Source organism: Pseudopipra pipra, chromosome 2 (genome assembly GCF_036250125.1).
Source record: "Pseudopipra pipra isolate bDixPip1 chromosome 2, bDixPip1.hap1, whole genome shotgun sequence".
In the NCBI taxonomy this organism is placed as follows: domain Eukaryota; kingdom Metazoa; phylum Chordata; class Aves; order Passeriformes; family Pipridae; genus Pseudopipra; species Pseudopipra pipra.
In genome coordinates, this window is record NC_087550.1 from 78,575,307 (window position 1) to 78,602,933 (window position 27,627).

General features: G+C 40.7%; 1 protein-coding gene across 8 annotated transcripts in view; it reads left to right on the top strand.

Moving 5' to 3' along the window:
* The first annotated feature begins 3,963 nt into the window (after positions 1 to 3,963).
* The window catches only part of FARP1 (FERM, ARH/RhoGEF and pleckstrin domain protein 1), a 205,626-nt gene continuing 181,962 nt past the window's right edge, over positions 3,964 to 27,627 (top strand). For all 8 annotated transcript variants that reach the window (XR_010428419.1, XM_064646056.1, XM_064646063.1 and 5 more), the window contains exon 1: positions 3,964 to 4,073. The gene's annotated coding sequence lies outside the window, so the exon portion shown is untranslated. The remainder of the gene's footprint in view (positions 4,074 to 27,627) is intronic.

The window sequence follows — 27,627 nt, forward strand, 5'->3', positions numbered from 1 at the left end:
GTTGGTTTGTTTTGTTTTGTTTTGTTTTGTTTTGTTTTTGTTTCCTCTCAAAAGTTAAGACATGGTCTACTGGTAGTATTATACACTATTATGAAAACTGTAAATGACCACCGCTTCTAGCTGTAAGTTGGACGTTGCATTCCAGCGTGGAAGCAAGAAAGACACATTGGTTCAACATCAGAAACCTTACCAGAAGAGCTGGGGGAAATCTTAACAACTGATGACTGTAATAATATTTTGAGAAGATATGGACAATAATATATCATAAAAAAAAAGCCTCTGAAAGGTGGGAATCCTGAATGCTATGAAATGTGCAATAAAAATAATGGTGGAAGAATTGGATGAATAGTTATGTCATGCTCTTGCACTGAAATTAGCAAAAACAGAGGAGTTAACACAAAGTTAACATATGAGAGCCTAAAACTGACCAATCAAACACCGTAGGTTTGCAAGATTGAGCCCCAAACCACATTTATACATGAACACACTGATAAATCTAGCACGGAAGTACTTGCTGAAAGGGTCTTTGAAACAAAATTTCAGGCTCCAGGGAAAACATCTGTGGAATGTTTTATGAAAAAGAATTACTAGACTTCTGAAATGCATAGATTTCAGTTTGGGCAGCATCTTAGCATCTCGCCTTAATGAAACACAGGAAAACATTTGAACTCAACACATATTTTAAAGTGGTTTACAATAGAGGCATAGATTATAAGGCCAGAAGGACCACTGAAGAATCCAGTCTAATGTTCATGCAAACCAGACCAAAGAATTTAGTCTGCATGCTCAGGGTTTATCCAATAATTTAGTCTGACAAAGCACACAGATAGGCAAATAAGTTTCCACGTGGCAGGTGAAAATGTCAGTTTGCGGTACTGTGCCCAAACTGCCTGCATACATGCATACCTTCTAGAACATCACAATGAATGTCAACGAAAAAACAGCTGCAAATCTTCTCAGCACATGAGAGTTGCGGAAAAGTGAAGGCTTTCCAGAGATCTGTATTTGCATTGCATTGTAGCCATTGCTATTTCTTTCCTAGAGGGGGAAAAGGCAGAAGGCACAGAGAGGCAGTCCCTCAAGATGACAAAATCCTTTTAGCATATTTCTCCCCTTCCCTTCATTTTCCTTGGGTTCTCTTTTATCAGGTAAAGCAGAAATGAATGAATCATGCCAGCTTAGTCTTGCTTAATCTGAAATACAGTCCCAGCTCTTCTCATCTTTGTCAGTGGGTGCAGACAAAGCTTACCTGTTTTGTTTTTTCAGAAACATGAACTAACTAGAACCATTTTTCTAATTTCAGAGACTTTCCAAAAACAAATGCAGGCTGTTTCTCTCAAGTTCTCCTGTTTATTTGATGTACCAACAAATTCCACATCTCAAACAACAGGGAAGAAATGCAACCCTGCATACTACCAGAAACTAATAGGAGCCATAAGCGCTGTTCTCAGTTATCGCATCAGAAGAGTGCAAGTTGCTGCCATTTGCAATTTACAAGATAGAAATCCGTTTTAAAGAAAATCTGATGTCTTTTTAGATGGCAGTCCCTAGTTGTCACTGATACCTTCAGAAAAAATCGATGAGTTAACTAAGTAAACACATGCAAGTTTGTCCATGGCAATCGGAGAAATGATCAACATGTTACCATCTTAGAGGCTTTGGTAAGTATACCACTGTCGTTTCACTGCTTCTTTTATGGGCTCGGTAATAAATGACCAGTAGCTGCAGGGCAACCTGTTACTTTTGCTCAGAACTGAGAAATGAAACAAGGTCGCACAAACTTGGAAGGCATTGAAGATGACCTCACTCATTTGGTGTAGATTACAACAACTCTTTTGTTAGGTGTGAATGAGGCATTAGTGATCTGAAGTGTAGATAAAAAGCACCAGGAAATTCTAAATGTTAAGTGCTGTGCTTACCGTAACTGCACATTCAGTAATAGTAAAAGCTGCTGACAAAATAAGTATTTGGAAAAAGGCTATCTTTTTTTATGTCAGTGTTTTTAACCAGTTTATATGGTGAGGCAGTTGGACTAGTTGGTCGTTGTAGGTCCCTTCCAACTGAAATATTCTCTTCTCTTACTCTATTTCTATTCTATTTCCATTCTACATTGTAAGATTGAGAATGTAATCTTTCTTCTTGATCTTCTAAAGACGGTGCATTTTGCAGAAGTAGAAGTCTGGAGAAAATAGCAGTAATTACTATCTATCAAATATTGACAGCTAAAGAGAGTTTCCAGCTTTTCAGTCAGTAATGTATGTATTTTAGTTAAGGTTTCAGGGTTGATAAACGAGTTGATCTCCCGAGGTTAGATGGCACATGCATTGAGGTATTTTGTAGCGAGGTTCTTGTGCATAGAGAGGCATTGCTCTTGACGGCAGAAGAATGTCTTTTGCAGATTAAGCAAGGCCAAGGCTTGGACAAAAAAAATTTAGTTTGCATATAATTTCTGTTTCCTCCAGTGATTAAAAACTAGATATAGTAGTAGGGCTCCTCAAATAATCTTTAAATGCTAGGTGCTGAGAAGGGTTACTTTACACACCTAGTTTACTCCTCCCTCTTGGGTCACTGAAAGAACTTCAAAGACCTGAAGGGTCTCCTCTGCATCACTCATTTGCGTGCACCACCCAGTCTTCTTCATGAAAAAACACTGGGTAAAAGACTGGAGAAGGCTCAGAGAGATGCACGCCTTAACACCTCAGTTATGCTAATATATAGCGGTGATTTAGGAACTGCTGTATGCAGACAACTCTGCTGGCCCTAGATGTGACAGCCTTTTTGCTGTAGCTCCAAATCTTCCCTGAGGGAATATACAGGGTCTCTAAAAAAGGCATACACCCCTCCCTGGCCTCTGCCTGGTGGGCTCCTTTCTACTCATGTACTGGAGTGGAGACTGTTGTGAGACAGATCCTGGAGCCCAGATTGCTACTACTGGTTAAACTTCACTGTGCTATGATATGTGGTTGTCTAACGAGGAAGAATATAGAGTTTACGACGATCTAGTAACCGAAAGTGTGAATAGAGTATGCGCACACACCTAGCCCTTTGGTTTCTCTGGCACCTGAGGCACGCACTTGGAGTATGATGAATATGGAGGAAAGCCTCCCGGCACATGAAACACCGCTCTGTTCTCTGCTGTCTCCTGAAACCTCGCTCCTAAAGCAGAAGAGCTGCGGTATCCATTAATGCACACACCCCCTGAGGCAGTGTCCTGGTTCCTCCCGAAGGACCCGCTTAGTTTAACAGTCCCGCAGCTGCCGGCGAACCTATTCCCTCTTCAAGGACGGGTAGCAGGGGACATCCCTCCTAGAGGGTGCCCCGGTGAGCGCCTACGCCGGATGGTCCCATAAATCCGCAAGAAGGGGCAGGGACGCTGCGGGGCTTCTCGTTCCCCCTGCCCGGAGGCTGCAGCCAGGTTTAACCCTTCCCTTACACTACGGTTACCTGGGCGCTGCTCGCCCCTTCTGGTTCCCCGGGAGGAGGAGGAGGAGGGGGAGAAGGGATCTGGAGCCCCCTCGGCACAGCAGCAGCGCAGGGCGGTGGTCGCTGCGCCCTCCGCCCCTCTCCCTTTCGGACTGCCCAGGTACCACCGCCGGGGCGGGCGTCCCGCTCGCTCCACCGCCGGCAGCGCGGATCCGACCGGCCGCCGCTGCCCGTGAACGCTGGAGGGGGCTCTCGGCCGCCTCCTCCCGCCGGCGGCTCCCCCTCCGGGAGGGGGCAGGGTTAAGGGAGGGAGGTGCAGCCGCGGCAGAGCGGCGAGGAGCAGCGTCCAGTTCCCGCTCCCCCGGTCCGCGGGCGGCAGCAGGAGCAGCCCCTCCGCCGCCTGCCTCCCTTCTCCTCCGCGCCGGCCCGGTGGGCTCCCCGCGCTGCCAGCCGGACATGGCGACCCTGCTCCTGCGAGCCCCTCGCTGTCCTCCTTCCCCCGCCGCCGCCGCTCCTGCCGCCGCCTTCTCCTCCTCCTCCCCGCGGAGCTTTTAATGGCTCGGACCTCCGGCGGCCAAGCGCGACTGTCCCTGCACCAGCCGCAGCGAGGAGAGCCAGCGGGAGCCCGCGCAGCCCCAGCCCCGCGCACGGTAAGGGCGGCACGGCGAACAATGGGGCCGGGCGGGAGCGGCGGCGGGTGGCGGCACCGCGGCCGGGGCTGCGGGGCGGGCGGCGGGACCCGCCCGCGGGGCGGCCGGGGCGGGAGGCAGCGGGCGGCCCGGAGCGCCGCCTCCGGCACCGCCGCCCTCTCCCCGGGCGGTGACAGCCCGGCGGACACCCCGCTCGGCCCCGCGTAATCCCATTACCGCGGGTAATCCGCGGGTAGGCTCCGCGCTGAGCGCCGCCCGGACCGCCCGTCCTTCCCCGCGTCCCCGGGCCACCGCGGCCGGGCGCAGTCCGGGCGGCGGCGAGGGCGGATGAGCAGCTCCTTGCCTTTTGTTTCACCCTGAGCAGGGACCCGGCCCCCGACCACGGCGGCGGGGCGGGAGCCCTGGAGGGACGCGCGGTGCCGGGCGGAGTTGGAGGGACGGCCCGAGGAAGGTTTTAGCCCAGGCCGGCAGCCGGCGGGGAGGTGCCTCTCCAGGGGGGCGTGCGAGGGCTGAGCGCCTCCCTCCCGCCTCGGTCCAGGGCGGCCCGGCGGGGACGGGACTGGCTGTTGCTCGTCCCCGGCCAGTGCCACCACCCCGGGTTCCCCGAATGGCTGTAGCGGCTGCGGCCGCCTGGTGCTCCCTCCCTCTGCCTTCACACCCAGGGGTGCGCAGAGATGGATCCAGCCTTGTTCCCTCGACGCCTCTGCCACCACCTCGCCCGTGCCCGAGCTGGAGAATTCACCGCTTTCAAACCGAGTGTTGCCTGCTGTTCATTATGATCAGCTTTTGCCAGCCGGGAACTGCTGGGGAAAGTTTAAAGTAAACTGCAGTTTATTTTCAGAACAGGAGCTCATGTACGATAGGCCTTAGCTTTTGTGATACGGCTGCTTTCTCGCTTTTTAAAGCAGGCGTAAACTCTGTAGAGTTTATTTAAAGTTACCGGAAATACTTGATTGCTGGCATGACATTGCTACATAATTTATATTTTTCGGTCACAGCCTTCAAAGCGATTTGTCCCTGGAGAGTGGAAAGGTGATTGCTCTAAAGGAACGGTATCTCTCAGCTGTTCTATTATTTGCATCCCTCAAATATTTTGACTCCTGCTCCATGTATTGCTTCCAATTCACAGCAAGCAGCTGATGTTGGAATCAATCCAACAAAATAAAATTCTGGAGGGGACCTGTTAAGAAAAGCCCCAAAAGTTCTTTGGAATTAAGGTATCTCCTTACCCTACTTATGGATGCTTATGCAAGAATTGAGATATCTAGCTAATTAGTGGATCCAAGCCTTTCAAAAATGGTCCCTCAACCAAGAAGGTACAGAATCCTCTTAGCTATGCCTCACGTGTCCGACCTGCCAGGGTCTCAAAACTTGGGGCTGGCTGACAGGACAGGACCAGGGCGGGAGCTGTGTGTGCTGTGCTTGCTGTGTTGCACCCTGGGGCTCATAGTTACCCTGATGAGCACATGAAGTGGGGACCGGGGTGTTAGTGAAGTCAGGTGAGAACTGGTCTTCCCCCTTTGCCCTGGCCTTCCCTAATATCAGAATTGTCCCGTGCTAAGCACGGGTAACAACTGTGTGGGGCAGGGATTCCACCTGATGTTTTTGCTTGCTAATTTAGAGCTTCATTCTCGTCTGTTTGGTTTTGCTCAGTAGAGTCTCTTTCTTTCTTTTACAAGGAACAAAGACGAGATGTTATATGTAATATACTGCATTATGATGGCTATTTTTAAAGGCTTATATCTGGCTATATCAGTCCAAACACAGTGTAAATTCTTTTGTCCTTATAGAATTAAGTTCAAATCTAGAACCGTGGATACCTGTGGGAGGGATAGTTGGCAGTAGGGCCAACTTGTCCTCATCATGGGAAGGGGTTAGAAAACTGTATTTCTCAGCTTGTTTTTTGTACAATGTTGTGTATAGTCAATGAAATTATTGTCTTTTTCTTCTGCATTCTTATTTTTTTAACAAACTAGGGAAGTGGGCAGAATGTTTAGCAAACAGTAACATGGAACTTCAGAATGTCAAAAGTTGGTATGAGATTGAATATGTAATATCCAAGCCTGACTTTTATTTAATGGTTGGACTTTAAATTGGATTTTTTCCTTTTTTTTCCCCCTAGGTTGACACAATTCATTAGTCATTTTGTAATCAATATTTTAAAGTATGCTACTTGTAACCAAACTTTTTGAAAGAAAATTGTGAAAGATAAATCACCTAAGTGAAAACATCACTTAAATGTGATGGTTTCAAAAAGAAAAGAGGAAGACTTGTTCTAAGAGATGTATTTCTGCATTAAAGTTCACATAGAGAATTCTAAATTTATAGAGCTATTGAGTAAATTTTCCCTGCTGATTTTTAGATTAATTTGACTTAAGGAAAAATCCAACCTTCTTCCTAAAAAATTCATATATGATGATAACTAGCAGCTCTTTTAAAAAAATATAAAAAGTTTGACACTGATGAATATGAGGCTGCCAGTTCTGGCACCTTTTTAGATTATGTATGCTTCATGATGGAGCTATGCAAAAGAAATGGTTCTCTGGTTTGAAATATCCTTGCATTGTCTTTGATTTGCTCTTGGGCACGTATTTCTCAAATGACTGCTGCAGTGACTCCCAAACTGGGATCTGTTAGGGCGTGAAGCTGGGGAAGGTGGTCAACAGGACCGTATTGTTTTCATAGTGTTTGCATGACAAGTTGGTTGTTGGGCAGAGACACTTAAGAGACTGGACTAAAGAATCACGTGCGTGCGCATCGCCAGCTGAGTGTATCCCCTCAGCTTTTGCAAGGTGGAAAACTGTGCAGGGAACAATATTGCCTGTTCCCTGGTTGTTAATGGTTGTCCATCCCCCTTTCCTGAGACTGGAATTTGAAGTGCAGGTCAGTGCTCTGACCTTGCCCTCCCCTCTGCTTCGTTTAGGGAAATGCAGATCTGTGTCTCGCTGACTACAGTGGGGATTGGAATCCAGAACTTTAATGGAATTGACTTAACACATCTTCTTAAGCTTACATTCATATTTAGGAAGTATTTTTTGCAACTGTAGGATTGTGTTGCAAGACCTGATTATATACATAAATGAAATTCTAGTGGATGTTTTCAGCAGCTTAACCTCTGTATTATTAGTCTTAGTTAAATTCTAGTGCCAAATCAATATATTAGCATTGTACATTTCATGCTGTACTGTTAACTATAGGGACTAAACTTACTGAGTTTGGTTTCTGGTTTGATTTTTCCCCCCACTGTTTTTTCATAGTGCTTGTCTATGCCAGTGTCCTTATTTTATATTGTCTTTTTTAGAAAAGCATGATAAAAATGCTGTTTATTGAATTTGGGTCCACCAACTTGTTCTGCTTTTTCTGTTTCTTCTTTTAGAGATTGGCATGTTTATCTTAAAAGGCCCTCTCCAGGCTCTATTCCATGACTTTGAAAGGTTGCTGTTTGCATATTTTCTTTCTTTTTTTTTGTGTACTTTTCTGAGTGGCTGAGTAGATGGTGAAGTTTCTAGTTTACAGATGGACTGCTGAATTAGGGAGCGTGGAGGGGCATCTTGTTTTTCTGGTTGGAAAGGCAAAGAAGACTAATTACAGAGGTATAAAAGGTCATCAGGCTCAAGTCAGCTTTGAACTTGTGCAAAATGTCAGTAAATTTGGCCTGCAGAAATGTAGGCATGTCAGACAATTAGGTCAGTCTTTATCAGTTGTGGGCACTGTCTTGTTTGTCATCAGTTGCAGGATGATGAGCTTTCTGGCCTTGTCTGTAATGAAGTAGACTTGATTAAATGTTTTGAGAAATGAAAATATGATATGCCTTTTGGGGGATTTGAGAAGCAGGGTATGCAACTACATTTTTTTTTTTTTATTCTGGAAATATAGATGAGGGAAATTGTTTCTAATGTTTGGTTGTTGAAAAGGACTGAAAGAAAAAAAGAATGGTGGGTCTGTTAGCTGGTACTCAAATAAAATGAAGCTTTGTTGGTGAAGTTCAGGAAGGTGCTAAAGTTCTGTTTTCTGTTGATCTCAGGGGAACTGGTTTTTGTAATGTGCCTTTTAGTGTTACACAGTTAAGTCTGTACAGTAAAATCTGGTTTTGTGTCACTGTATAAAATGGAGGAAAGAACTTTCTCAAGTCAGGAGATCTGGATACTGAGGTTTACAGGAGAAGATTTCTGTACAATACACATTTGTTACTAGGCATGAGGAATACTGGGGGGTTGGGTGGTATTTTAGTATAAAGTAGGGATAGTGTTTCCAGACAATGTTTTCTTTCCAAGGTTATAAATTGAGTGTAGTGGTAAAAGCCCACTGAAGGGTGGGAGGTGGGAGGCTGTGTCTCCGAGAGACCTTGTTGCTGCTTCCCTTACCGGGAATGCCTTGCCTATGCACTGCTCTGCTTATCATTAAAATCAATTTTGTGGCTACCTTGGCATCAGTGCTGGAGATTGCTGACCTATGGTACAAGATTTATTAAATGATAATAATGTTAACAATGTTAACATTGTTAGCAATGTTAACGATGATTTCCATCCACGTTTCCTTCCAAATATGGTGACTTGGGGTGGGGGCAAAGTAATGGTGTGGACCTTGCAGGGAATTTGCCATAATGGAAGTCTGTTAAGAAACTATTACACTTGCATTTGACATGTGATTCTGCTGTCTTATAAGGCTCTCTAAAGTGCTGTTTCCAGCTCTCTCCCTTATTGGGTATGTTAACACACAAGTGAAAAGGCTAAGCTGGGCAACCAAAGGGGACCTTCCCATCCTCCTTTAGGTATAGGTGTCCCCAAAGCATATATTTCTATAATACACAAGGTATTTGGGTATATAATACACAAAGTATTATAGAAATTCTGCAGCAGGAGATGTCACATGGGCTATTTTATCTGAGGAAAAGCTGTGATTTTCTGAACAGAGATGCTAATATCAAGCCATCCCTGCTTGAAACAACTGGGCTTGAGTGCAGGGACTGTGTTCTGTATACATAGGGAATAACGGATTGCTGCCTCAGGGACAAGCTACTCGGATACCTGGATTGTCTTGCACAAAATTATGCCAGGGAAGAATACACATTTTTATAGGTCAAAAGAAGACTTACTTGTATACTGGAAACCCTAGCAGTAAAGAGAGTTGGCATCATTGGATGCTTCCTTTTCTGATCTGGGGCTGCTTGTTCTGCTGGCCACTATTGGCCTTTCTGTGTCTTTCACACCTGATTATTTGCAGGACCAGTAGTTTGATCTCTCCTCACTAACAATTCTGACAACTGCATCTCCTTAACCAACGACCCTTATTTTCAGTTATCTGCAGCACAGGCACAGGTCAAGAAGACATTTGTCAGTGTATTCAAATAGCAAGTGTGGCACAAAGAGTCTAGCTGCTCAGTAACCTATGCGCATTTAATTGGCTCTTTCTGCTCTGCATTGGGCATTTTTCTGTTGGCTACATTCTTTCAAATAATTTATATCTGTGCCTGAATTAAGAACTTGAGCTGCAGATGTTTCAGTCTTTGAGTGTTATTTATGGACATGTCCCAGCCTCCATCTCCCCACTGAACAATACCAAAGGTGTTCCAAGGGGACCTTTGTCAGCCCAGCAGTGGATAACTGGCAGGCTGCTCGTCAGTCTTTTATGTCTCTCCTTATCAGTTTTACTGTGAAACTCCCTATCGCTTTGGTTGCACATGTTAGAATAATTACGCTTCCTGTTCAGCAGGTTTGTGTGGCATTGATTTTGGCCTGAAGGTTCAGGGGAGGGGAAGGATACTATTAAATTATATGAATTGACAAGTATGTCTTCCATAGTTGCCTTTTTCCATTATGAGGTGAGTTTAAGGCATAGTCTTGCACAAAGAGAGGCAGGAATGCTGAGCAGACTTTCATGCTACTTATAAAGGAGGTGTTTTCCCTTGCATTAATAAATAACTGGAAATAAATTTCCAAGAGGAAAAGAGGATGTGGTGATATCACTATTCGGTTGGAAGAGGGCTTCACATCATTCAGAGGCTTTGGGAACACAGCAGATATCAGAAAGACTTGGAGCATTTCCCTGGCCACCCTGGTCTTCTATTATTATGAGAAGGGAGGATGCGATGTCATTTGAGGGTTTAAGGATTTTTTTTTTTTCTATCCATCTCTCTCATTTCTCCAGTTATTCTGGAGTTTGCTGCTGCTTATATCTTACCATCAAAGTGAATGTAATTTGATTTGGTTTTATTTTGTTAATTCTCTGCAGTCTTATGATTGCAATAACAGTGATTACAACTGAGAAGCCTCTGGCCAGCTCTTGCTGTGGTGTATAATAGCTGTGTCTTTTTCAGCTGAAGTAGAAGTATGATTTGTTTAGTTTGTCCTGCCTGAAGTTATTTTCTCAAATATTCAGGCTAAAAAGGGAGGTAAAGCTCTCTGTAAGGCTGTCTCTAAGAATCTGCAGAAGTTGTGTTTTTTTTTCTCAGGAGTTTCCTATTTTCCAGGGAGTAGTTAGTATTCAGGCTCTTAACAGTATGAAAAACATTAAAGGGAGAATGAGTAGAGTGGTATTCAGTTGCTGTACCTTTTAGAAAATTAAGAGTGTATATAACTTTATGTACCAAATAGTCTCAGTGCATTATAGAAGTTAAACTTAATTTGTGTGAAATTGTAAGGTTAGCCTCTTTGGCTAATTTGCAGTCTTCTTTTATTTGAAGACCTCAGCTCCTATCTTATCCTTGTGGAAATTCCTCCTGAAAAAAAATTTTTGGTTTGCATTGTGTTTGTAAGACCTGAAACCCTTATGTTTGCCTTTAACATATTAAACATTCAATAGTGATTCTTAAACAGAGGCATCAGTATGTGCATGTGGGAATATCAGTTATGGTTATGCCATTGTAACCTGTGTAAGTCTAATGTTTTGGTGAAGAGTGCCATTTTTTCCCTTTTGTACCCTTTGAAATGTTGAGCATAATTTTCAGTACTATGATGAAAGAAAGAATACTAGAAACCATGAAAGGAAACATAAATTAAGAAAAAAAGGAAAGGATACCTAAAATGTGCAGTCAATAAACATTGAAACTGAAGCGAGCAGTAAATAACCCTCAAAGTGCCTCAATAGCAAATAAATAAATAATAAAAACCAAGGACAAAGCAGATGGTGTGATAGTATTGCAGTGGAGAGAAGGGCAAGGGACTCTACCATTTGAATGTAAAAAAGGTTTTAAAAGGCATTCTAATTAAGTGCTGCTCACAGCACTACTTTTACTAGTAATATTTGAATTTTGAGATAAGTCACAAATGTCACAATTTCAAGAGTATAGGATCCCTTTGCCTAAAACATGTGAGTTGGAAGTGAACCTCTTAAGAGAATAATTTCTAAATAGGTCTGTGGGAGAGGAGAAGCTGTTGATGGTAACTTTATGGGACAGGTTTTTCTATCTCAATATTTTTTAAAGTAAGGCTTGAATGATAGTGCTGCGTCTTTGTTTCCGACTATGCTTGCTCTGTACCTCTGTAAACTGTGGGGCAGCTTCAGCCATGGTAGACAAACAATGAAACTTAATTAAAGAATAATGGTGGATAGAGGAGAGACTCAAATCACTGCAGCTGCTGCTGGAGGTCGTCTGTGTTGCCTGCCAGCTGCTGCATTAGCACCTGTGTTGGCTGGGTAGTCACACAGGTACTGCTCAAAGCAAGTGCAACCTCGTGCCATCTAATTAGCTGTGAGTAAATAGGAGTGTCAGGAGAGGGGTTGGGAAGGCTGGCAGGACAGGAAGTGTGTGGTGGAACGAGCCATGTGGCAGCCGGCTTTTCGTTGAGCAGGGGCTGAGAAAAAGAGTATCAGTTGGGTGGAAAATGATTTTTTTATTAGCTCTGTTGGTCATCAAAGGTGAGTACTTTTACATAGTTGCTCATAAAGGGCAGAATATAGAAGTAGTACTAATGAAACCTGTCCAGAAAGTGAAGTTTTCATCGAAAACCTTGCCCATATTGACACCAAGTGCAATTTCCCAAAGTTATCTGGAAGTGCTTCCTATAGCCATGAAGTAGTGTGCCTTTATCCAATGAAGTACCAGAGTGATGATGCAAGAGCAGGATATCTGCATGATTTTTAACTCCAGTTGTCCAGACTTTTAAATGCAAATCAAGGACTAGTTCAAATTCTGTACTAAGAAATTATCCGTTAGAAAATACCCTGAACATTAACATTTCTCCCTTAATTTGTGTGCAGTGGCTGCACATTGAGGCACTAGAGAAATTGTTGGAGCAGTTTCTAGTTGTAATAATGCTTAAAGAGTCATTTGAAGCAATGGTCAAGAAAATGACACTTGATGGTAGCTCTCTGCTTGAGAAAACTCAGCACAGTGAAGCCATTCCTGTCTTCCTGAATGAAGAGAAAGTACATGATGGAGGCAAGCCAGGGACTAATATCAGCATGCTACAAGTCTATGACTGAAAAATTAGATCATCGTTATGATGGAGTAGAGTGTGTGTATGTTTTTCTACATACAATGAGAAGAGGGAGTTCAGAAGCATTTTCTTTTTCTGGAACCAAGATACAGACTTTTCATTTTCTCTGCTTTAAAAAAAAAATAGCAAACGCAAGAGTCCACATATTCAAGAAAATTCAGACATGTATGTGAAAGCATTAAAACTGAAGGCAGTATTGTTCTTAATCCAGTATTTACTAGGGTCAGTTTGACTCCCTTAAATCTGTTGGTGAAATTTCTTTGGGCAGTACATAAATCTATCAAATTTTCTTTCAAAGTTCTTTTCCTTAAAAGTGAGAGTAGTGTTTGAAAATATGTGTGTTATGTTATTATTTAAAATATTTAAAGCAGAAAATATAATGAGAACAGCTAATACACAGACAAAGAATAACCTATTTAAAGCTGAAGTAGTTAGCTCTAGAGATGATGAGCTGTTTGAGTGTTTACCACAATAGGTGGATGTAAGTAACAGAACTACATTTTTCCCTTCCCGTGTCATGTAAAGAAAATAAAAGAGCGCTAGGTATGTCCCTTCATCTTTGTATTCAAATTTTCTGCAAGATCAGTGTGATATGAGGATATTTATAGCTGCAGGGTTAGATGATGCCTGTCCTTCAAAAAACCTCAAAAAATTTTAATTCTGGTGTAAACTTAATTCAATAGAAAAAATCCCAAAGAAGAGTCTGTATTGTACGTTTCTGCCTGCTTTCATCAAAACAAATTGCCTCCTCCAACCTGAACAAAGTTCTTTCCATTAAAAGCACCCCAGGATTGGAACTGAAGTTTGGATATATGCCATGAAGGGAAAATGATAGCTATACATCTAAAAAATGTCTATAGAAAAATGTAAAATGTGTCTAAAAGTTTTTAGAGCCTCGTATCTGTGACAGTTTTGGGCTAATCTCAGAGAAGAAAGAATTTCAGAAAAAGGTGATCTGAGAACTGCTCCAGCTTGGGAAGGAAAATAGGATTTGGAGATATGGAACAGAAAAATCAGAATAATAGGCCTGGCTCTTACAAGGAGATTTAGTCTAATGAAATTAATTTCTGAAAATTAATTATAAAACCAACCTAATGATATATATACCAGGACCTAAGAGGATGTTTTGAAATCTGGATCTCCAGGATTTTTCTGCAGAGGAGTGGAATAAGAATATCTGCTTTTGTTTCCTCATAGAATATTTGAATTGCAGTTAGAAAACCCATTTCACTCATATGCATTTTCTGTTGCAATCAAGTGACAGTTTTCCTCAACTTGAAAAAGGTTGACATGCCCAAGAGCTGGATTGTACTGTATCAGCCAGGTAAAAGTTTCCTAAAGTCTTTTGGCAGTGTCTGACTTTTGTGAAATAAAATATGCTGCAACAATTTTTCATTTGGATGCATGTATGTTAACCAATGAGTGAATTTATTCTAAGCATTAGCTCGCTTGTTTATGGCAAATCCTGGAATAGCCTATTTTTTTCATTAGACTTAGAGGTTAATTTTAAGTGGAATTTTGTCATGAGAACAAGCTAGTCTAGTTACTCTTGAATGTGCTTAAGGAAAGTTTCATACCTCCTTCTTTGGTATTCCTCCAGTGAGGCCTGATCCTTTTTTATCTATGAAGTTTAAAGCTTGAGGGAACAATAAAGGCTCAAATCAATTGGAAGTAATTGCAACTAGATCATCAAGATAGTTTTGTTTAATTTACAGTGTTTATTTAGTGCTCTCCTGTTGAGGAATTTTAATCAAATTGTTCATGCTGTGGAGGACTACAGGGAGGAAAAGCAACAGTCCAGGTGCTTGCCTGAGGACTCTACCACATATATATGTATGTATATAGGTATACATACACATAGATATATATATATGCAGTTTGAGAAACAAAGATTTTTAATATATGGTGCAGTGGCTGGAGTGGTTCCTCTGTAACTGAGCAAGTGGACACAGGGGTCCCACTTGGCTAGGTGCTTTTGGTGGGGCCACTCTTATCCTCCATCAATGCTATTGAAGCATCAAGAGAGGGGAGCTCTGCTTTTAAATTAAAGTCACACAACAGCGTAGGTGAAATGAGTACTTGGAATACAATGAATGCAATTGAGCATGTGAATAGCGTGTCCCTGCTATTTTTTAATAGATAGAATAGCCTTTAGAAGCTCATCTCAGTGCTTATTGTTTGTACTTCTTGCTTTAGTATGCAGTGTTGGCAGTGCTCATCTGCCCTCATTGAGGGCTGTGGTGGTGCCTGGTGCAATATTAAGCTGTGGAGGGCTGGAATCCTTAACCCTCAAGTTTGAGAGTGTATGTGCTATGGGACAGCTTCAGAGTGTTTTCTTCAGGGAATAACATTTGATGGGGACAGCTGAAAAGCAAAAGTCTTGACCTTTGAACACATGGAATGTTGTGGGGGATTATCCTTACCCAATACGCAATTAGCTCATGTTAGAGGGAAAAGCAGTAACCCGTTTCTTCATGCCAGTTTCTTTTGTCCACTCTTTATTTCCCCTTCTTCCCCTTCCACGAAATTCCCATATGCACAGATTCTTAGTGTTTTGCAGTATGTGTGGGTTTTTTTCTGATTCATTAATAAGGCTGATTTTCTTTCAGGGTAAAAGAAAAACATGATGTAAATCCAGCCTCTGTGATTCTGTTTCTGCATGTCGTGTGTGCTGCAGTTGGTGGTCCTGGGAAGAACCATTCCTCTTGTGTTAGTTTTAACAACAGTTTATAAAAAAATCCCCAGCCTAAACCAACAATATTGTCACTGTTGCAAGGATCATTAGGGAAATGTATTTGATTACTAGAAATAAATGAATCTATGGCTTTTCTTCTAGAAATAAAGGGCTAAGAGTCTGCAATCTGAATCATTCCTTTAATGAAGGTGGGATGTTACTGATGCTACTTTTACCAGGTTTTCAGGTAGTGAGGATTATTTGATGTTCTCCAAACTTGGCTATATTGATTTTTTGTTCAATATTTACTTGTTTTTCCTTCTTGAATTCTATGCATGCTTTTATTTCTCAACCTTTTTTTTTAATGCAGTTACTATCTTTGACAGCATTCTACTGTATTTATTCATAATCATCACTTCCATTGATAGGGTAAATGTGATGGAAGGACACACTTTTTTCTTTTTTAAGTTTCCGTGAGCTTATAGCCAAACTGTTTCTGGCATAGAGTCCTGGAACTTGTTAGCCATTTGTTTATATCTTCAACAAAAGTGTAAGTATGTAACTTTTGAGTCATAGTCTTTTTCCATGAGTCCTACAGCTTTCTTAGCAGTAAGGAAGGAATGCACATCTTTGGAGGCTCATCTCGCATTTTGATGGCCCAATAAACTTTGCCATGAAGCCTTTAAATGCTGCAGCAGATCCTGTATATGACTGGTATGATTTAGACTGCAAATGGCAAGCCTGGTTTTGGACAGGTATCTTAATGGATTTTTTTAAAGGCTTTTTTTCTCCCTATGGTTGAACAGTCAATTAAAAATTTTTTTTGTGATCATCGCAAGATTCAAATTTAAATTTATTTAAAATTCTGTCCTTTGTCATGTAAGTTCCACATACATTTTGTTCTGTACATATGATAAAAAGAAAGAAACATGCACTGTTTTTTGAGACAATTATCAATTATTAAGAGAATCTGACTATTAATGCCCCTGATTTATTTAGTTATTTATTTTATTCAGTCATTTTTTCCACTAAGAGAAATAATCTCATTTATTTTCCCATGGATTTTAAAAGTCAATATATTTTTCTGTCATTTAACATTTAGACACTTTGATCAGTAAACACCTTTTACTTTGTATAGGACAGGTCCTTACATTCTGACTGATAATTACCCTTGATGCTACTTGCTTAATTTTTGTTCAGTGGTTTGTAGGATGAGCTTCCTGTTGTTTTCATTGCCTGCAGAACTGTATTTTCAGTGACTGACTAAAGGAGAAGTGTGAGGTAACTACAGGCTTGAGCCAGTGTTAGTAAGAATCTTGGCAATGGTCTTTTCTGTATTCATAGTCTGACTCAAGGGTGCTCCCTATAAGGACTCAAGTTTTTGTTCAGACTTATTTCAGATGTCTTAAATACCACTGCTTCCATTAAAAGGAAAAGAAAAATCCACTTCCTAGTTTATGATCTTACTGTTGGGGATTTTTCCTGCTGGCAAACTGGCCTGTGTAAAACTACTCTAGTTCTTCCTAAATCTTTAAACTTCCCACTCAGTTTGCAGACCACATCCCTTACATGTTCCTACACTTCATAATTCTGCAGACAGTTTATTCCCTTGCTGCTCAGCTGTGGCAGTCTCCTCAGTTCCCTGGGAAACTTTTGTTCTGCTTTGCATTGTCCAGTTCTGGTACAGAGAGTTGTTACCTGTGGAACAGAGCACTTCTGGAGGACTCCCTGTGTAGGGGTTTGTCTTCATGGCAGCTGGCTTTCCAGCAAGATCACTTGTAACCTAGTTACTGGACCACCAACGGTAGACCTGTCAGTTCCTATTCTTCTGAACTTTAATGATTTTTCTCTGCTATCTTCCATGATATTTAAAATATTAAATGTATTTTTTTTCTTGGAGTGTAATTACTCGTTATTTTTATACTGATCTAAAGCAGTTTGTGATTAATGACCCTTTTGTTACCATATGCTTAGTCATTTTATCTGTGTTAGTAAGGCATGATGACCTATTTTGGTTAATGTGTCTGTTTTTTGAGCTGAAGGATGATAGCAGAAGCGTATCTTAGAATTTCTTGGGTATGCTAGAGACAAGAAAGGGGAGTAAAATACCAAAACTGTTAGTTGAGCATGAATTCTGTTCTGTAAGACGTTAGAAGCATGTTAGAATATGAAAGCTTTAAAGTGTCACTCTTGTTTTTAAAAACTGTCTTTAATAAGGTGTTCATTTTATATACTTCAAATCATTCTAAAACCCTTCAAGCAAGCCTGACTTTACTACAAGAGTTCAGTAAGGTGCCACCATGCCTTATATCCATTAACAGAGGTTCTCTGCTTACTGGCAGTACTGAGTTACTGAGACAGCCACTAATTTTTTTTTTATTAGATGAATACAACTTTGAAAGCCCCTTGCTGAATGAATCTGTTAAGAACACTGCCTAAAGGGTATCTTATTTTTGCAGAACATGCAAAAAGTCAGGGTCACTTTGCTAGCTGAGGGCTGTGGTAACATACTATTTATTTCCCTTAAAGCAATACTGCATTTGGCTGCTCTTCTGATTCTTATGCTTAGACTTTACTGATTGGGGGGAAAAAGACTTTAAAAGGATTGAATAATCATACCCATACATTTTTTTTTTTCATTACGTTGTCTTCCATTTTAAAAAATCCCATTTTCTTTTCTTAACTTAAAATATCGAATGACTTCATAAGTAATTGTTTGTCCATTTCCCTATCTGAAGCACTTCAGACAGATAAGAACCAAGCCCTAAGCCTCCTAAACTGTACACATAGTATTCCCTGACTACTAACTGGTCCTAGTAATTTCAAGACTCACACTTTGTTGCAAGAGAGGTGAAAATGTCAGGTTTAGGACTGTGTGCGTGCTTTGTTTAGTAAAAACCTCAATGGTTTCTCTGGAAGTTCCACTGAAAATTGACTCAGTGAAAAAAGAGGTGTAATTGACTTAGAGGCTGAACTTTCTGAGGCAATGAAATAGGAAAAACTGTATGGGCATGAAACCCAGGATCAGTCAGAGCAAACCCAGGAGATAATGTGAGTGGTGAAACTGCAGGGTTTGGCCTTGAACACAGCTGATAACTGAAGGGTAGGAACAGTTTTTCTGTTGTCCATGGGATGCTCCTGTTGACCTTGCTACATTGCATGGGCTGAGAATAGTGTGGTTTTCCTAAGCATGCTGGAAGTGATCTGAGGATATCTTTCTGGGAGGAGGGGAGAATTAGAGCTTTTGAGTTACCAACATATAGTGTTCATGTGGCATTTTTCTTTACACTTTTATTTTTCTGCCCCTATTGTCCCTTACTGCAAAGATTAACTGTGTTGGTAGTTTTACAGTACTGTGGTAGACTGACTGAGCAAAATGAGCTCTATTTCAGTAATCTCTTAGCAGCCTGTAGAGCTTATCAAAATTATTGCAAGGCTAGTAAGTAGTCTAGTCTGTATTTAGAGTCTATTTTAACATAGTTAGGACTTCAGGTCCTTTCTGGTGTGAACCATTCATTCTACATATGAGTTGCTGTGTGCAACTGGGCTGCTTGCACAACTGCCAGGGATTGCTCATATTTCCCATGAAATGTTAACCTGAACTGGTCAATTCAAACTTGCAGTTGGTACCATAGCCATGATTTGGTGACATTCCATAAGTACTTGAAAAGTTGGTGTAGGTTGCCTCTGTACAGCCTTCTCTTGATTTCTGCAGAAACATCACTTTTTTCAGGCAGAAATATTCCAGGTGGTATTTCTTGGAGAGGCAGGAGGGAGGAAGAGCTTCCATGCCTCTCGTTAGGTAAATGGATTCTCTTCCAACACCTGCTACTTCTGTACTTTATTTCTGGATAATCATCTCTGCAAAACAGCATTCTTACAGGCTGTTTTAAGAGTTGGGAGAAAATAAGGGCTATGTGCAATAAAGTTTGAAGCATATAAAGAATTTCAGCTCTCTAACTGAAGACATCATACAAATTACGTATCTCACAAGCTTAGTGATTTTGGATAATTAAGGAATTTCTTCGTATTTCAGTAAATTTGATTATTAACACTATATTTAATTGCAAATTAATCTTTGAGATTTATCAACTGATAGAAATGGATTTCTACAGCAAAATTACAATAGCAGTTTTAATGTAGGGTTTTATCCTAAACGCTACACTAGTGTGTTTAGGAGAATGTGTTTAGTTTTCAGTAGTGATTTAAATCATCTATTTATCTTTCATTTGAACCATAAAATTTATCTAAAAATATTTAAAAGGATAGTCTTATGCTGTCTTTTTGGTTTTTACTTGACCAAGTTTCCTATACTACTAGTAGAGCATGTCTTAAGTCATGGAGAGGAGTGGAAAGGAACACTGCCAAGGTGCAGACTATGAAAGCAAGTTCTCTTTCTTAAATGAGGAAGGACACATACATAAAAAGTGTGTTTTGCTTGGGAGTTTTTGTTTAGTTGGTGTTGGATTTCTGTTTGTTTGGTTTTGTTTTGTTTTTTCTTTGGGTGGTTTTTTTGTTATTCCAAGTGCTTTATTGTAGGAAAATAACGTGTTCTTTCCAAGACAGGTTCATCATACTAATGCTGCTAGTCCTAGTTTAGGAAGTTGAACATCTTAGGTGATGTAGGAGCCTCAAATACACTTTCAATGTGCTTGTCTCAGAGATATTTTTACTTGATTTTCCCCTGCAGACTGCTTTGTGCGTGTCTGGTTGTGTATTCAGATGAGATTTGGCCCCTACATATGTGAGCTTGAATTTTCTGCCATTTCACATATTGGGGGGAGAATGAAATAACCTGTAAGCAGATCCTCTAAAGTACAATTCCTGGAAACTGCATGCTGTTGGGGGCATGTTTATTTTCTACTCGTATTCTTGCTGTGATAATCTTGACTTTTCGAGGAAGGGACCAGACAATTTATTTAAAAACCTATTGTAGCAAAATATCATTTACATAAGTAACAGTATATGCCTCCATGCCTCACAACTCTATTTTACTTTGCAAGTGACTAGGAAGACTTTTTTCTGAGTCTGATCAAAGATCAGATCTGAAATGTTAGAGGTAGTTCTTCAAAAAGGCAAGACTGAAAACTCAAACATTCTCGTATATGCTTAAAGAGGGGCTATATCTGAGCTTTCCTTTTCAGAGTGATCAGCAGCTCAGTCCAGTGCTCAGGCTCCCCTTTTGCTTGTAGTCCAAGGCTTTCTTGCCTTCAGATCCTAGTGAAGCTGGAGAATAAAAAAAATGTTCTTGATTATGTGCTGAGGCTTTGCAGTGGTTTTAAAAGCCCTTATCCTCCCTTCACCCAGCTGCCTCCCTTGTGATTACATCCAAGCCTTATCTTTACCTTATTGAGACCTTTTCAGTTTTTGCTTGGATGCCACCTGGCTACTACCTGATACTTGTTTCCATTCCTTCATAGGAATTTCCAGTGCTTTTTTGTTTGAAAAATACCAGGATCATAAGCTGCTGAAATTGGAAACATGAAAGGAATTTCAGGTGATGAAAAAAAATAAGATGGAAGAATATATCTTAACATTAACTTTGAAGGATTTGTAATACAGAAGAAGTTGTTAAGGCTGATTTCTGACTATATGTTCTGTACAAAAGGGGAAGAGTTAATGCTGAAAGCATAAGAGCATGGAGCAAGGTAATAGTGGACTGAGAAGGAAAAACTGGCATCTTCCTTTTGTAAGATAGTTTTCAAATATCTTCTATTCAGACTAAACAGTTGACCATAGTAATGAAGTCTGTTTTTTCTAAAGGTGTTATGGTTGCCATAAAAGTGCCAGGTGATGGCATGACTGAAGCAACATGGTTTTGGGTGTGTATAGGAAAGTACAGATGACATATTCTAATGGCCTATCTCTGTCCAATTGGACTGGTTGACTAAAAGTGACTCCAGAATAAAAAATTACCTGCAACTAAATAATCTGGAGTTATATATTCTGATCTGCATCTAGCACTGTTAAATTAGAGTAGTACCAGTGAAATATTCATGAAGACATACCTTGTTTTCTCTGTTTGAAAGCAGAGGAGCAGTGCTTTTATTTAAGAAATGATCTCAGAATTAATGGGAGCTCAGAGTTATGCAAAGAGAAATGAGGTACAAAGAACTAAACTAGAACTGTATCCCAGATGCTTCTATGGTTTTGCAGAAACTGTAGATAAGACAGTGCTGTGGGAACACAGCGTTACCAGAAGAGGTAGGGAAGCAGTTATGTGATGTTGATGTTCTGGATGGAATTGCAGTTTCGTGACGTAAGTGGCGCTGTTTTGAAATCACAGAAGTAGGAGCAAGTCACTGAAACAGTCATCTTAGTGCCAATATTGAAATTTGTGGAATAATCACTGAGCGGAGACAAGTAAGCCCAAGAACATGATAAAATAAGCACTAACAGACTTACTGCCATCTGACAAGTAGTACTGATATCTCAAGGAAGACTTGACCTCTTCACACAGCAACATAAGGCACATTGGTGACTGAGCTTTGTTGTTTAACAAGAAATTCAGATGTATTTCATATCATGCCTAAGTTATTGTTAGTGTTGTCTTTGGTGCAGGAAGGAAAATGTAGGCAGCTGTTCCATTGTAGGCCTATCATGGAAGCTAATAGGAACCAACTGTGATTTTATGTGGAGGTTTGTGTAATCAGCACTGTATAGCTGAGAGTTTGGACAGTGGATGAAGGTGATCTCCAGCCTCTGTGGCTTCCAGTGATTTGTGCAGAACAGGAAAGCCACCATACATCGTAGAATTTATGGGGCAGCTGAAACGGCAGCTGAGCCCAATACACTTTTGGAACAGATTGGTTTATTGGTTGGGGTTTGATTTTTTTTTTTTTTTTTGAGTGATATTATGTTTGTCTGCATACAGAACATAATAGAAAAATGTAAGAGATATGTAGAAGCAGAGAAAGAATACATGAGGCAAGAGAGGTCTTGTTGGTGAGTCTGTTATCTAGAAAGATATTTCAAGTTGGGAATTTCTGCATGACTGATTCCTCCTTCCCAGGGGAAGGATTTTCTCTGGGTTTCAGCTCAATCAGTTTTTCCCAAGAGAAATAATATACATAAGCTCTAAATATTTTCTGGGTACTTGAGCTAAAAATGCATGATATTGAGAAATGCAAAGTCACTTCTTGCTGGAAGCTCACTTAGTATTTCTGGAAGGGAACCAAAGTTTATATACCTTTTTAAAGACACTTTTAAGTATGTTTTTATCAACAGATGAGAAATGCAATGGGGTAGCTGCTATGCACAAAATGTAATTGCATTTATAATGTGGTGGTAAGGCTATGCAAGTGGGCATGTATCTCATAAGTAGCTGCATAAATCTCTTACTGCCTCATAAATCTCATTAAGAGGTCATTTTCTTGACATCTTCCAGTCTATAGTTTGCCTGACAGCCATGTTATGGAGGAAAGCCACAAGGGTGGCAGGGGATATGAAGGTAGAATAAGCTTTAATGCTGCTTTTAGTGCCTTCCCTTGCCGATCAGCTTCTGAATCCCTGCAGAAGTAGAGTGGCTTCTTTCTTCTTCCTTCTTTATCTTCCTCATCCCCTTCTGCTGCTGACTTTTGGGAACTGTGCAACTTCTCAAATGACTTTCAAATTCATTAGCATAGCACCGTAATTAGCTCAGCCACCTAAAATAGGGGACAGGAGCTCCTCTTGCATAACTTGGCTCTTATGAGGTTTTTATTACCAGGCCACAAAACAGAAGTAGGTAAGTCTATTTGGTCAGTGTAGGCAAAATTACAGACTGGCTTCACCTAACCCAGTCTCGAAACATGTAGCACAGCTGTGTTCGTGTAAGATAAACAGGAAGCAAATCTTTGTCTGACTTATAGCTTTAGCAGGTCCTGTGTATGGATGTTCCTTCTTGAAGGATGGGGTTTCCCAGCACTACATGTCTTGCTGAAGATTCCTGGGCATGTAACATGGGATTTAGCCCTGATATTTCCAGCCAGAGGTCTGGTTTAGCCCACTATTCCACCTCTAATAATGGCCAGTAGTAATGCTTTTGGGGGAAAAGTGTTAGCAAAACAGTGATCTCTCCCAGCTTTTGGCAGACTGCAGTTCAAGGACTTTGAGCAAGAAAGTTGTGTCTGCACCTTTATTTAGCAATCCTTGACAGGCCTTGTTTTGTGAATACATCTAACTGTATTAATCTATTTTAAATTTTTGTCTTCACAATATCCTGTGACAATGGGTTCTGCCATTAATTGTAGTGTGGAAAAAGTACCTCCTTTTCCTGTTGTTTTTAAGCAAACTGCCTGATAAACTTCATATAATACTGCCTAATTTATTCTGAGACATGGTTTCCTATTTGCTTTCTCTGTAATACCATTCATGGTTTTATGTCTGTCATCTTATCCATCTTTCCTTCTAATCTAAAAGTAGTTGCTTGTTTAGTTGTCCTTAGGTTAAAGCTGCTGCGGATCTCCCATAGTTGTCACTCTTTGAATCTTTTCTTGCTCTGCTGTATCCTTCTTTGAAAATTGGTTGGTGCAGCAGCTGTAGACTGCACTAAGGATCTGCAGAGGTACAGTGGTGTTCCCTGTTGCATTGGGTATCCCTGACCTGCTCACTCCTGATGTTCCATTTGATCTCCCAACCAGCACTGAACTTGGTCGTCTGTGAGTGTGTGGTTCCTGAATTTAATTTAATTGTAGTGGCTCCAGGGTTCCCATTCACTGTATTGACTGTTACTTTGTGGTGTGTGTCAATAAATACCTGACAAATCTATCTGCAGATCAACACAGTTCTCCTGATTTTTTTTAATCCCCGACAAACTTTATCATGTTGCTGCTTGCTCCATTTTTCACGTAAATATGAATATATCGAGTAGCACAAATGCAAAACCAGAGCTGTTGTGAAAACTGGCTATTTATTCCAGTACTGTTTCTTTTAATCTATCTAGTTGTTAATTCACAGAAGGACCCTTATTTCTATCCCATGTCAGCTCAATTTCTTTAAAAAACTGTGGTGAGAGACATTGTCAAAGGATTGTTAGAGATCCAATGCATGTTATAGGTATCATATATACCACACTTACCTGTATATGTCATGGCAGGTTTGTAAAAGAAGTCATGCCATGATGACACTCCTCTGTAATTTTTATTTGCATACCTGCTAATCTGTTCTACGATTTCTATCAATTTTCTCAGTGTAGCAGTGAGCCTGTAGCTACCAGCCTGTTGCTCCCTGGAGCCCTTTTATTGAAATTGGCAGCACATCCTCAGCTTTTTATATCTCGTTTTTTAAGTTTGTCTGAGAGGGAAGCTGGGCGGTATGATTAATAGTTCTCTGGTGGTATGTTGGAGTGCCTTTAAAATTTCTGGGTGAGTAACATCTAAATCTTTTAGCCTGCTATTGGTTCTAAAGTCTGATCTAATGATGCTGTGGTCTTGACAGTTACCTTGTACATGTACTGTCTTCTTGCTCCCATACACACCTTGCATTTTCCCGAGTTTCAGAGGAGTGGTGGCCTGTTTGTCTCCATTGTCCCTTGGCCCTCCTAAGTAGGTGAGCAGACATTCCTTCTCCTGTTTTGCTGCCTTGAGTGCTTCCAGTGTGTGAAATGGGAGCTGGAAAGGAGAAGGTTGCTGGAAGACAGGAATGTGCAGCCATGGGGGAGCACCTCTTTCTGCCTCAGTCCTAGTTTATGTTGGCTTAAGCAGGTCCAAAAGCCATGGCAATAATAGTACATATATAGATATAAATTGGCTTTTATTGCATGAATTATTTGAATGGACAGTGTAGTCGAATGTAATTGTTTCCAGTTCTTATCACTCAGTACAAATCTCAGTTTCAATTAAAAAACTTACACAGATGAGCTTTTTCAATTTGTTTAATAGATAATGGATTTATTTTGTATACAAATGTGAACTGTTCTGCTTTGGATTATATTCATAACAGGATTTTAATGCAAATCTTCAAATGTATAAGACATTAATAGAATTTAGGATCAGAATGAAGGGGAAGATGTTCAGAAGTCTTAATGTGTGTTTTGATTTTGAAGCAGTTCACAATTCAGTGTTTCATATTAATTCCTGCCATTTGATCTTCAATATTTGTAACAAAGATCCTCAATTGTGTAAGCTCTATTTTTGACGTGGATCAAGCTTACATTGCCACGTCTCTAATGGCTTTCTGGCCTTTTTACTGGTTTTTGCTCCCTGGAAAGAAAGATCTAATTCCTTGTTCTAGTCTTAGAATACGTGAGGTGAGATAGCAGTGCTCTTTTCTTCCTCTTTTTCCTACTTCATTTTCCCCTTCCTTATGTCTTCATGTATGTTGTTATTTTTTATTTTTATTTCAGTTTGTATGTGTGTCCCTATGGTTTTCCTTAATTGCTTTTTGCTCTGACTGCAAGATCCTGGCCTGTGTGTGTGAGGTTTGTGCAACCATTTTTATCTAGATTCTGCCTTTTTCAGTGGTTTCCGAATCAACTTCCATCCCTTGAATCAATTGAGGTAATGTGGTGTGGTGTTGCTTAGCAATGCTGGAAGCTGATACTACCTGGGTGATGTGTGTGCTGTAACAGCACTGAGCAAAAGAGACTACCTGTCCTCTATGGTCTGTGTGGAGAAGAAATCTTGCATTTTTTAGTGTTTTCAGCATTCTTACCTTTTTGTGTTTGAGTGGTTTTTTTTTCTTTAATGTTGCTGAGTAACAATTTTGCAGACTTAGAGATGTTCCTCCCCTCTTCTTGATACATGCAAGTGTAAAAAACTTGCTAGTATGTAGAATCAAAATGTAATTAGGACGTGGATCTTTAAAGAACAGGGTATCTAATTAACTGTCTTGAGATAGGTATGTTTTCTGTCTACCTCCCCCACATACCAAGCAAAGCTGTTGTGAAGGCAGAGCTTTGTAGGATGTTTCAGTCCTCCAAAGCAGCACAGATTAGCAGCCGATCTAATGTGCATGGCAGTGGATTAATTTTGATAGTGGATAAATTTGATACTGCCAACAATGTAAGAATATAGACTGAGTTATTTCAGCAGCAGATGTAAAGATGTTAATAGAAGCTATTAGCTCTGGAATACTTCTTTAAAATTGTTGATTCTTACATTGAAATCTAAATTTTCAGTTGTGGGTAGATTTTTTTAGTCTCATTTAAATTGCAAAAGAGCAAAGTATTGTTTCTTCCTGCTTTCTTCTTTTGTTGTTTTTTCCAAAGCCAAGGGAATATACATAAAAAACCCCCCAAACAAACTGTTTTCTTGTTTCCTTTTATCCCTTCATTTTAATAAGAAGCATTAGAAAAATGTGGGTGCTGAGGGTGCAGCCATTGATATCAATACACCCAGCCATTGATATCAATACTCCCAGACGGTGGTGGAGGTGGAGAGATGTAATCTGGAGGCTGATCCCACCTCAGTGCTGTTTATTAGGGCTGTAAAGGATTGCTTTTTAGCCATGAGATTGTTGAACATGTTGGTCTCTCTGATCAGCTACTCCCACCTCTATTAACCAGTAGTTTTCATAACTTACGATTACATTTTCAGTAGCCTGATTGTTGATTACTTTCTGGTTTAGACCATTTAATCCATAGTACATACTCATTTATCCTTGTCTATAAGGAAACAAAACATCAAGCTGGCAAGGGGATTTATAGCAGGTTCATTGCCATGGTTTCAGACAGCCTTACATAGCCTAAAAATAGATTCAGGAAAGAATATTCTCTTCCCTTCCCTCCCTCTCCCAGCTCTAACTAATTGGAATTTCCTTTTGTTTGTGTGATTTTGTTGTGGATTTATTGACTGACAGGTCAGGCAAATTTGTTTGATGTTTTGTTTTAAAGAGGAAAGTTCATCCAAGTATCTAATACATTGAGGAGTGACTTTCCCTGGTAGTGTGCCAAGGCTATTACCTCCTGCTCCTGTCTCTTACACTTCAGTAGTGCTGCTCTGGTAGACTGTAGCTTATTACAAACCACTGCAATAATCTGAGTCTGTAAGGGACCATCCTGGGGATATCTTTGAAAATTATAACCTTGACATTGGCTTGTGCTCATCAGGGGAAATTTACAGAGTACATGATGATGTGCCCTTAGCAGCCTGTACTGCTGCATGAACAGGCTTCTCTTCCAGAGTCCAACTGGCAGCTTTGCTGTGTCTCCTGCAACCCCACAATGAGGATATTGCAGACATGATAAGGATCGTGTTGTAACAAGCATGGCGAGTTTTAAAATACTGCTTTGTCTACAGCAGTGCCTGATCTGTGGCAGCAAGGAGCTAGGTGAGGCAAACTGGGTGACCACTGCTTCCCCTTCCCGATGTCCTTGCTGAGCCAGCATCATCGCTACAGAACCTTGGCTGTCATGCTTAGAGCTTGCTTGGCATGGCTTCACTACCTCTGTATTGCAGTGCTGTTTGTCTTTGAATGTCAGAAAAATGGAGGTGGAACACAGCTTGGCAGTTAATAATGGCCT